The sequence below is a fragment of the Cryptomeria japonica genome, chromosome 8, assembly GCF_030272615.1.
Source record: "Cryptomeria japonica chromosome 8, Sugi_1.0, whole genome shotgun sequence".
In the NCBI taxonomy this organism is placed as follows: Eukaryota; Viridiplantae; Streptophyta; class Pinopsida; order Cupressales; family Cupressaceae; genus Cryptomeria; species Cryptomeria japonica.
In genome coordinates this window covers 394,410,985-394,420,586 of record NC_081412.1, presented here as the reverse complement: position 1 = coordinate 394,420,586, position 9,602 = coordinate 394,410,985, and positions in this window count along the sequence as shown.

The following is a 9,602-nucleotide window of genomic DNA, read 5'->3' as shown; positions in this document are numbered from 1 at the left end:
CATTTCACCTTGACTCAACTAGGAACAATTGTCTGTATGCAAAAATAGAAGATACCTGGTTGTGGCATAAAAGGTTTTGTCATGTAAATTTTGATAATCTGATCAAAATAAGTAAGAAGCATCGTGTAAGAGGTTTACCAAGCTTGGAAACACTTGAGAATGCAATATGTCGAGGATACTAGATGGGTAAGATGACAAAATTAAGATTTACAAGTAAGTCTTACACTTCTAAATGAATTTTAGATCTTGTACACACTGATCTTTGTGGTCCTATGAAAGTTCAAAGTTACTATGGTGATAAATACTTCATATTATTTGTGGATGATTACTCAAGGATGATGTCAGTAATGTTTCTAAAAGAGAAATCAGAAGCTTTTCAAATGTTCAAATGGTATAAGGCAAGAGTTGAAAAAGAAACAGGAAGACAGTTGAAATGTATTAGATCTGATAGAGGAGGAGAATTCATTTTTGATGAATTTAACTTGTTTTGCAATGATCATTGTATAAAGAGACAAGAGTCAGCACCAAGGACACCACATCAAAATGGAATAGCTGAAAGAAGGAACAGATCAATTGTAGATTGTGCCAGAACTTTGATGATAGAAAAGAGAGTACCTCAAATATTTTGGAGAGAAGAAATAAGCACTGTAGTTTACACCTTGAACGGAGTACAACTGAAGAAAGGAACAATGAAGACACCTTATGAAATCCGGTATGACAAGAAACCAAATGTAAGTTATTTTAAAATATTTGGAAGTAGATGTTATGTTCACAAAGATGATAGAAATGGAAAATTTGATCAGAAAAGCGAGGAAGGAACATTTCTTGGTTATTCCTCTAGGAGTAAAGCATTTAAATGTCTGATCAAATAATCTAACAAAATTGTGGAAAGTGCAAATGTGAAAATTGATGAATTTGCAGAAAGGAATGATGAAGAAAACTCCAAAGAACTAGAAGATTATGAAGAGTTTGTATATGTACAACCGACTAGTTTTACCGAGAAAGCCAATGAAGAAAATACTTAGTTAGCGAGTGATGAAGAAGATCATCCAGAGCCTACCGAGCCTATATTAGCAAAATATGTCAGAAGAAATCATGCATCAAGTCAGATTATAGGAGATAAGGATGCTCCAGTGATGACAAGGAACAAACTGAGACACAACACATGTCTAATATCCTAAATTAAACCGAGGATAGTAAGAGAAGCATTAAGCAATGAAGATTGGGTAAATGCTATGATAGAAGAGATTGATCAAATCAAGAAAAATGAAATATGGACACTAGTCCCAAGACCAAAAGAGAAAAATGTAATCTATACAAAGTGGATTTTCAGGAATAAGCTAAATGAAAAAGGTGAGGTCATTCGGAATAAAGCAAGGCTAGTTTGCAAAGGTTATGTTCAAGAAGAAGGAATAGACTATGGAGAAACTTTTGCACCTGTAGCAAGACTTGAAGGAGTAAGAACATTGCTGGCATATGTTGCTTACAAAAATTTCAAGGTATATCAAATGGATGTTAAATCTGCATTTTTGAATGGTATACTAGAAGAAGAAGTCTATATTGAACAGCCTGAAGGATTTATTGAAGAGAAGAATACAGATCAATTATGTAAGTTGAACAAAGCTTTATATGGTCTAAAGCAAGCACCTAGAGCATGGTATGAAAGGTTGCACTCTTACTTATTAAAGATTGGATTTATAAGGACTAGTGAGAACAACAACATGTATATGAAGAATGATGAGAATGGAATATTGATGTCAGCCATATTTGTTGGTGATATTATTTTTTATGGAAATGAAATGTGCAAAGAATTTGAGATGTCATTAATTGGTGAGATAAAGTATTTTATAGGTTTACAAATACTACAAATGAAAAATAGGATTTTTATTACTCAATCCAAGTATATAAAGGAAATCTTGAAGAAATTTGGAATGGAGGATTCTAAACCTATAAGTACTCCTATGACTACTAATTGTATACTATCAAAGATTGATGAATCTGCATCTATTGATGAGACACTTTACCAATCTATGATTGGAATGTTGCAATATGTAGTTCATAATAGGCTTGATATAGCACATGCAGTAGGTATAGCTGCAAGATTTTCTGCAGATCTCAAAGAAACTTTATATGACAACAGTCAAGAGAGTTTTCAGATATTTGAGAGGCACTGAAGATTATGGTCTACTATATGAAAAGAGGAATGATTTTGACTTAAAAGTCTATACTGATGTTGATTGGGTAGGAAATATTGATGATAGGAAAAGCATAAGCGATGGAGCTTTCTTTTTGGGAGAAAGACTAGTAAGTTGGCTTAGCAAGAAACAAGGATGCATTTCACAGTCAACAGTTGAAGCTGAATATGTCGCTGCAGCATTGAATTGTACCAATATAGCATGGATCAAACAACTGTTGGAAGGAATGAATGAAACTGTTACCGGGCTAGTAACTATATTTTATGATAATACAAGTGCTATTAACATTTCAAAGAATCCGGTAATGCACTCTAAGACAAAACATATCTCTATAAAGTATCATTATCTTAGAGAAGAAGTTCAAGAAAAGAATGTTGCGCTAGAATATGTTAGCACAAAGGAACAAATCGTAGACATCTTCACAAAGCCACTGCCAAGGGACACTTTTGAGTATCTCAGAAGTAAGTTAGGGGTCCTACCCCTATCTAGCACTCACTGACAAAGTTTAGTGATAACATCAATTTTATGACTCCAAAGAATACTATTTGTAAGTTGATGTTGATTTACACACTTTAGAAGGATGTCTAAAGTTGTGTAGGATATAGTGAATGAAGACAAGTTGCTCTGACCAAGATACATTTGTATATTATTGTACTGCAAGGAAATTACTTCAAAGTGGGAGTAATTATGGATCAGTCTTACTTTTGGCATTGTTGTCAAAGGGGGAGATGATTGTTTATAGCTCAAGGATAACAGGAGAAGATTAAAGAAATTGGAATAAATCAAGTTGGTATTGCCATCAATGCCAAAGGGGGAGATTGTTGGCATTACAATAAGTTTGATGGTTGATGATATTGAGAAGGTTGTTGGAGATGAATGATATAATTGATAAAGGATGATTACTGTCTTAATATTGTTATTTTGTCATTGATGTCAAGCAATTGATTTTCTGATTCAGTATGATGTTGCCATATCTTAAAAAGTATGTTTTGATGAGTATGAAGATGTCAGTAAGTGACACAAAAAGTATGTGAAAATGAAGGGGAGTAATAAGTTATTCAATGCGCAACTATTACCGAGTTTGACAGTGATGAGATTATGATGTTTTGATTGTTTTGATATCCTATATATATGTATTCAAAGAGTGAACTAGAAGGGGAAAAGATTTCATGTAATAGAATGAGTAAAGGTTTGATACTATTCTATTTTACCGAGCAAGGAGCTAGTTGGTAAACTCCAAGGTTATCAATGTCGGTTAATGAATGAAAAAGTCACCAAGAAGAGAATGTCTATCGAGTAAAGTTCAGTATTAACTGAGTACCAACCGAGCAATAACAGAATTCATTAAATAAAGTGTATACATTATTTAATGAAGGATGCCAATGAGCTGGAGGTTTATTGAAGATAGATATCTCATGCAAGAAGTTTGTTAAGGGTCAATGGTAATTAAAATTCAAGAGTAAGATCTACAGCACAGATTGAATGGTCCTAACTGAGCATAAGTACCAAGGAAGGATACAAGTTTCAAGGCAAGATAAAAAAAAAATTAGATCGAAGGATACAATGAACTTAGTCAAGTTTGAAGATCTGATGGCTAAGATTAATCATGGGAAATCTCATTAAGGAGATTAAGCGGTTGGGAATAGCTTATAAATAAAGAGTAGTTGAAGAACAAGAAAGTGGGCAAATTGAAGCACAGTGATGCTACAAAGGTGATTGCTGAGTACAAAAGATTGAAGATCTGATTGAAGAACAGATTAAGAAGCCCAACAAGGAGAAAGATGAGTCTAATGACAAGCTTAGCTTGAGCATATTGAGCACATAGAATCTTCTTTAACATTTTAGATGTGAAGTTTCAGATATATTTAATTACTGTTATTTATGTTTGTAAGTGACAGGAAATCTCTTAACCGAGTGGACTTAATAGTCTTATTTGTAAATCCTCTTGGAAGGTAACATTCTGAATGAGTGTTTGAAATCCTTTGATAAGGTCACTTCTAACAAAGTGAAGATTCTAATAGGTCTGAGGGAAATCCCTTAACCGGGTCACATCTAGCAATGTGTATGTAATCTTTAACAAGATTTGCTTTTAACCGAGCATACTCTAGAAGAGTATATTTTCTTATGGGTCTTAAATCCCATGGTGGTTTTTCCCTATTAGGGTTTCCACATTAAATCTAGTGTCAAATATGATTTAATGTTTCATGTTTAGCTGTTTATGAGTTTGAATGATTTACAGTCATGAGTTGCATATTAAGTAAATGCTACCGAGGTTGAATCTGATTAGAGTAATTATTATTGAGGTTATCTGATTCAACCCCCCTCTCATCTAACTAACATTTTAGCCCTTTCTCTTTCAAAATCTCATCTACAACTCTTGGAGACCTTTCCAATGACTTAAACGGCTTGTAATTTTGAGTCCCGAGCAGAAAGTTATGCGTATTTGAAGTTAGGATAAAATTTCATATGGTTTTTTTTGAAAATTTCGTAGTTCGGATCACTAATGCTAATCTTGTTCTATCTATGATATTTTTGGCAGCCTAACTCTTTTCTACAGGATGATTTATGAAGATATGCTTGTCAAGGACATAATTCAAAACACAATCATGACTACTAACGGATTTATTGCAGGTTGCCTATGAATTCAGTTAAACTTGGTGTATTCATTTAAATTTCTAGGCACACTTGATTTTGGGCTAAAAATGAACAACCATGTATTTCATGTCTTTGATGATAGGCGAGTATGCTCTCACCTTTCTTAGGTGATCAGAATGATAGACTCATCCTTTTAGTTTCATTAGTGCATCTCTTTAGCAGGCTTGCCCTCCTGAGGAGTTATTAACTCTTATCCCTTAAGGCTGATGAGAGGGGAACGACCTAAGTGGGAACAACTAATGCCAAGTAATCCAACCCACTATAAAATAAATGTGTTTTTGATGAAAATCAAAGCAACGACAGTGCTCAGGAATAGCTCTCCTCTGTACCTTCAGGTATATCAAACCTTGGTTTTCAAGGCTGGGAGACCTCTTAATTGAGTTTATACCCCAACGCGTCGAACGGATCCCTTACTAGTGTCGATTAAAATAGAAGCTACCCAATTCACCTCCGAAAGGGTGATAATATTTGTGCAAGAGAGATAGTAACTCTCCTAAGACACTTGCCATATTGTGCCCCCATTAGCGTTTGGAGTCAGATAATACGACATTGAGAATCCATTGCATGAGACTCAATGGTCGTATTCTGATTAGCTATTAGGTGTGTACCTAAGTCAGCAAGCAAAGGTTTTCATTCTCAGCCAACTTTCTTAGGATTTATCTTGATTGGAGTCATTTATCACATCATGTGTTTGTTGTGTATTCATCCCTAAATTGACAAATTAGACATATAAAAAATTGGAAGACATAAGAAAAACATTAAACTTCAGTTATCAAAAATTCAGCCAAACAAACATTTTTATCTCTATTTGGTTATCTGTCATACGAGTTAAGATCTCTGTTGTATGAGCCTGTTTCCATAAAATCATTTGTCATACTATCTGCTATCCTATGTCATACGAGTTAGCTATTTTGTCATATGGTTCATAAAAGTGTGTCGTACGAGTTGTTGTTGTTTACATGAAAAACTTTGTTCTATGACATAACTCTATATCTTGTGTCGTCCTAAGCTGAATCTTATGTCATACGAAACTCTGCATCTGTCAGTCCAAAGTTGTGTCCTGCATGCCTGTTTCAGATTTATCATTTCTGCCTGATCAATTTGCAGTAAGCATAAACACTTGTTATCTGTCAATCCGTGCTTAGATTGTCATCTTGGTTTGCTTGGTCAAGTTATCATCCGTCAAAATCAGACTCTAGAAGATAAACACCTCAAGATTTTCAAGTGCTCACCCCCAACAAGTTCAAGATCTAAACATCTCAAAGTGCACTATCACCCTCTTTGATAAACTGATAATTCAAACATAGTTTCTCATTAGGATCAATCATCCTTTATCACAAAACTGAAATGTTTGGTCAGGATAACCTTGTCCCACATCGTAGGATATATCATTCCTACTGGACTTGGTTCTTATCAAATCATCACCATTGCACTCCTAAACCAAAGATCGAAAAACTTGCAGACTTTTAATTCTCTTTTAGTGTCATATCACTCTATTGCCTTGAAATTGACTATTGATCACTTACCCAAAACAACCTTTTGGACAATCAAATCCTAAACAAAATAACACATGTGTATGCATGTTGTAACTAGAGCTTAGAGACGAAGGATTGCAGAGACAAAAATTGAAACATTGGAAACAATCAAAGAGCATATAATCATGGAACACGAAGATGAAATACACGTTGAAGGAGAAATAACAGAACAAAACATCAGAGTCATCAAAAAAGATCCCCAATCCGACAAATTTATGCAGAGATTGTTGGAGGAAGAAAAAGGAAAATACTTTCTAATGCTAGCCAAATCTGGTGCTACACTTCCCCGAGATTTTGATGTGAATAAATTGACACAAAAGGAAAGTCACCCTCCTCATAATAATGAACAATATGAGGACATCTTTGATCTCTGCATGAATAACACATCAATTCCCAATACCACTAGGACCAATGAATAAACCGACATACCTAGAAGAGATGAAGTAGAAATCCTGAATAATATTCAATTCAATGAGGATACAAGAAGAGCTAGAGATGAAACAAGAAGAGATCCCAATCCCCCTGGAATGCAAAATCATGGTCATGCAATAACAAATCATGTTGACAATCCTATCATGACTCTCACACAACAACTACAAGTAATGCAAACACAAATCCAAGAGATGCAAAAAGGAAATGTTATAAGATAATCACTTCAAGAAATCTGTCCTTATCCTTTCGACATAAATCTAAACATGATACCATTTCCTATAGGTTTTGAAACCCCGAGATACAAAAAATATGATGGAAGCACTGACCCTAAAGATCATATAAGAGAATTTTGTACAATGAGTATGGAGTTTGCACATGAGGATACCTACTTAATGAGACTATTTCCGAAAAGCTTAACTGGATTAGCTATGGAATGGTTCTCCAAACTTACACCTGGAATCATATCATTTTCAGAGTTGGTGGATAAGTTTGTTTCACAATACTCCTACAACATACAACATGAAGGAACAATGCTAGACCTATGTAACACTAAACAAAAAAGTGGAGAACCCTTCATGTCATTCTTACAACGATGGAGACACCTAGCATCACGGTATCCTCGTACAATGCCAGAATATGAAAAAATGGACATATTCATTGACAACTTAAATTATCAAATGATTTATTACTTAAAAATGCAAGGAAATCAAAGCTTTGGAAAAATGGTTGATAATGGAATCAGAATGGAAGAGGCCATGATAAAGAAGGGTGAGTTAAAAATATACAAAGGAGTCCATCCTCCTAACAACAACAATAACAACAATCACAATGATAAGCCAAAGTTTTGGAATAGAAATTGAAATGTCATCAATGATGGAATAGTATATAACAACAATGTTAATCCAAAGCAACTAGTTTTTAATTTATCTACTCACTCGGCAGCAGCATAGCAAAACAGCAATCACCAAAGAGCAACTATCAAGACTTTCTTTCGAAGATAATTTACAAACATTGGTGAACCCCTTGGATCAGCATTAAAGAAACTTCTCACAAACAAATTGATCACTTTACTAGAAGAAAGGAACTATGAACCTCAAATCAAACCACATTGGTTGAATGATAATCAATATTGTGATTTCCATCGAAACAAGGGACATCTCACAGATAATTATCAAAAGGTGAAACATGTCATACAAGACTTAATTGATAATGGTGTAATAATTATGGATGGACATACAACAAATGAATCTCATAGTGCCTTTAAAACTCCACTTCCAAACTATGAGAAAGGTGAGTCATCAACAACAAACAATGGTAAGGGTAAAGCAAAGGTAAACTATGTGCATACATATGACAATGTGGTGAATGTGATTGTAGTTAAAGAAAAACAAAATCAAGAACATGCTCAGGCTATCACAAGAAGAAAAGCCAAAGTTATTTTGTCAGGTCCTACAACAAACACATCATCCACTACAGCAAAACAATACAATCTAGTGGAATGATTGCAGAAAACACCTGCCCAAATATCAATCTTAGAGCTTTTAAAACTTTCACCTGCACACAATGAGATTCTTGAATGAGCATTAATAGATACAACCGTATCCAATGATCTTGATATTGATCAATTCCAAACCATGGTGGGACACCTCACAACCCCATATTGCTTATCATTCACTGATGAAGATGACATGTCGTGCAACACCCTCACAATGCTCCCTTACATATTGAAGTCCTTATTCACAAAACGCGAGTCAAGCGTGTTCTAATAGATGGTGGAGCTGGCCTAAATATTTGCTCATTGAGTCTTGTTCGTGCCTTAGGATATTTCGAAGATGCAGTTGATGTACGGAAAAGGATTACTATAAAAGCCTATGATGAAGAAGAACGTTCCTCTAAGGGAATTGTGATACTACCAATCAGAGTGGGACCTCTACAAAAAGACATAGCATGCCAAGTTCTAGACTTGAACCTATCATATAATGTGCTCCTAGGGAGACCATGGATACATGACTTGCAAGTTGTCCCATCAACCTATCATCAATGTGTAAAATTTCCCTACGAAGGAAAAGAAATCACAATATCTGCAGATGCAAATCCATTCCAATATTGCAGAAATCTAAAAATGGGTCAAGAAGTAATTGTTCCACATAACAGGGAGGTAACATCTTCGAGCACACAATCCAAGGAAAAATCATTCACCTCTATTCTATCAATTATGGAAAAATAAATGCAGCTAAGAGATCGAGGGAACAACAAATACTCAATATCACAATTACCACTTTCTCCTAAATCCTTGGGAAGACCATCAAGATCTAAACAACAACTAATTGTGAAACATCTTCCGATATTTGATGGAGCATTTATTAATGCTAGAACCTTATCAGAGGAAAAAGAAGACAAAGATGTATTGTAATGGCTATGCAAAGATGAAGAAGTTCAACAAAAGGTCAACAATGTCAGAATACCTACAGAAAAATATGGAAAAGGATTTAACATTCTTCGAAGGATGGGATACACTAGGACAGGCCCTATAGGAAAAAGAAAGGAAGGTATCTTAGAACCTATTCAACCTCATACTCAGCAAACTACAAACAAAGCAGGCTTAGGGTATGGACAAGTCACTATACCAGAAGAAACATCTTTTAGTCAACAACAAGAGGAATATGAAAATAGACAAGAACAACTAGCAATTGAAAGGGGAGAAAAATCAGTTAAGCAACAAGCACAAGCAAACACAAAATGGCAAAAGAAACAAGCTTCAAATCAACAAGAGAAATAAACTAAA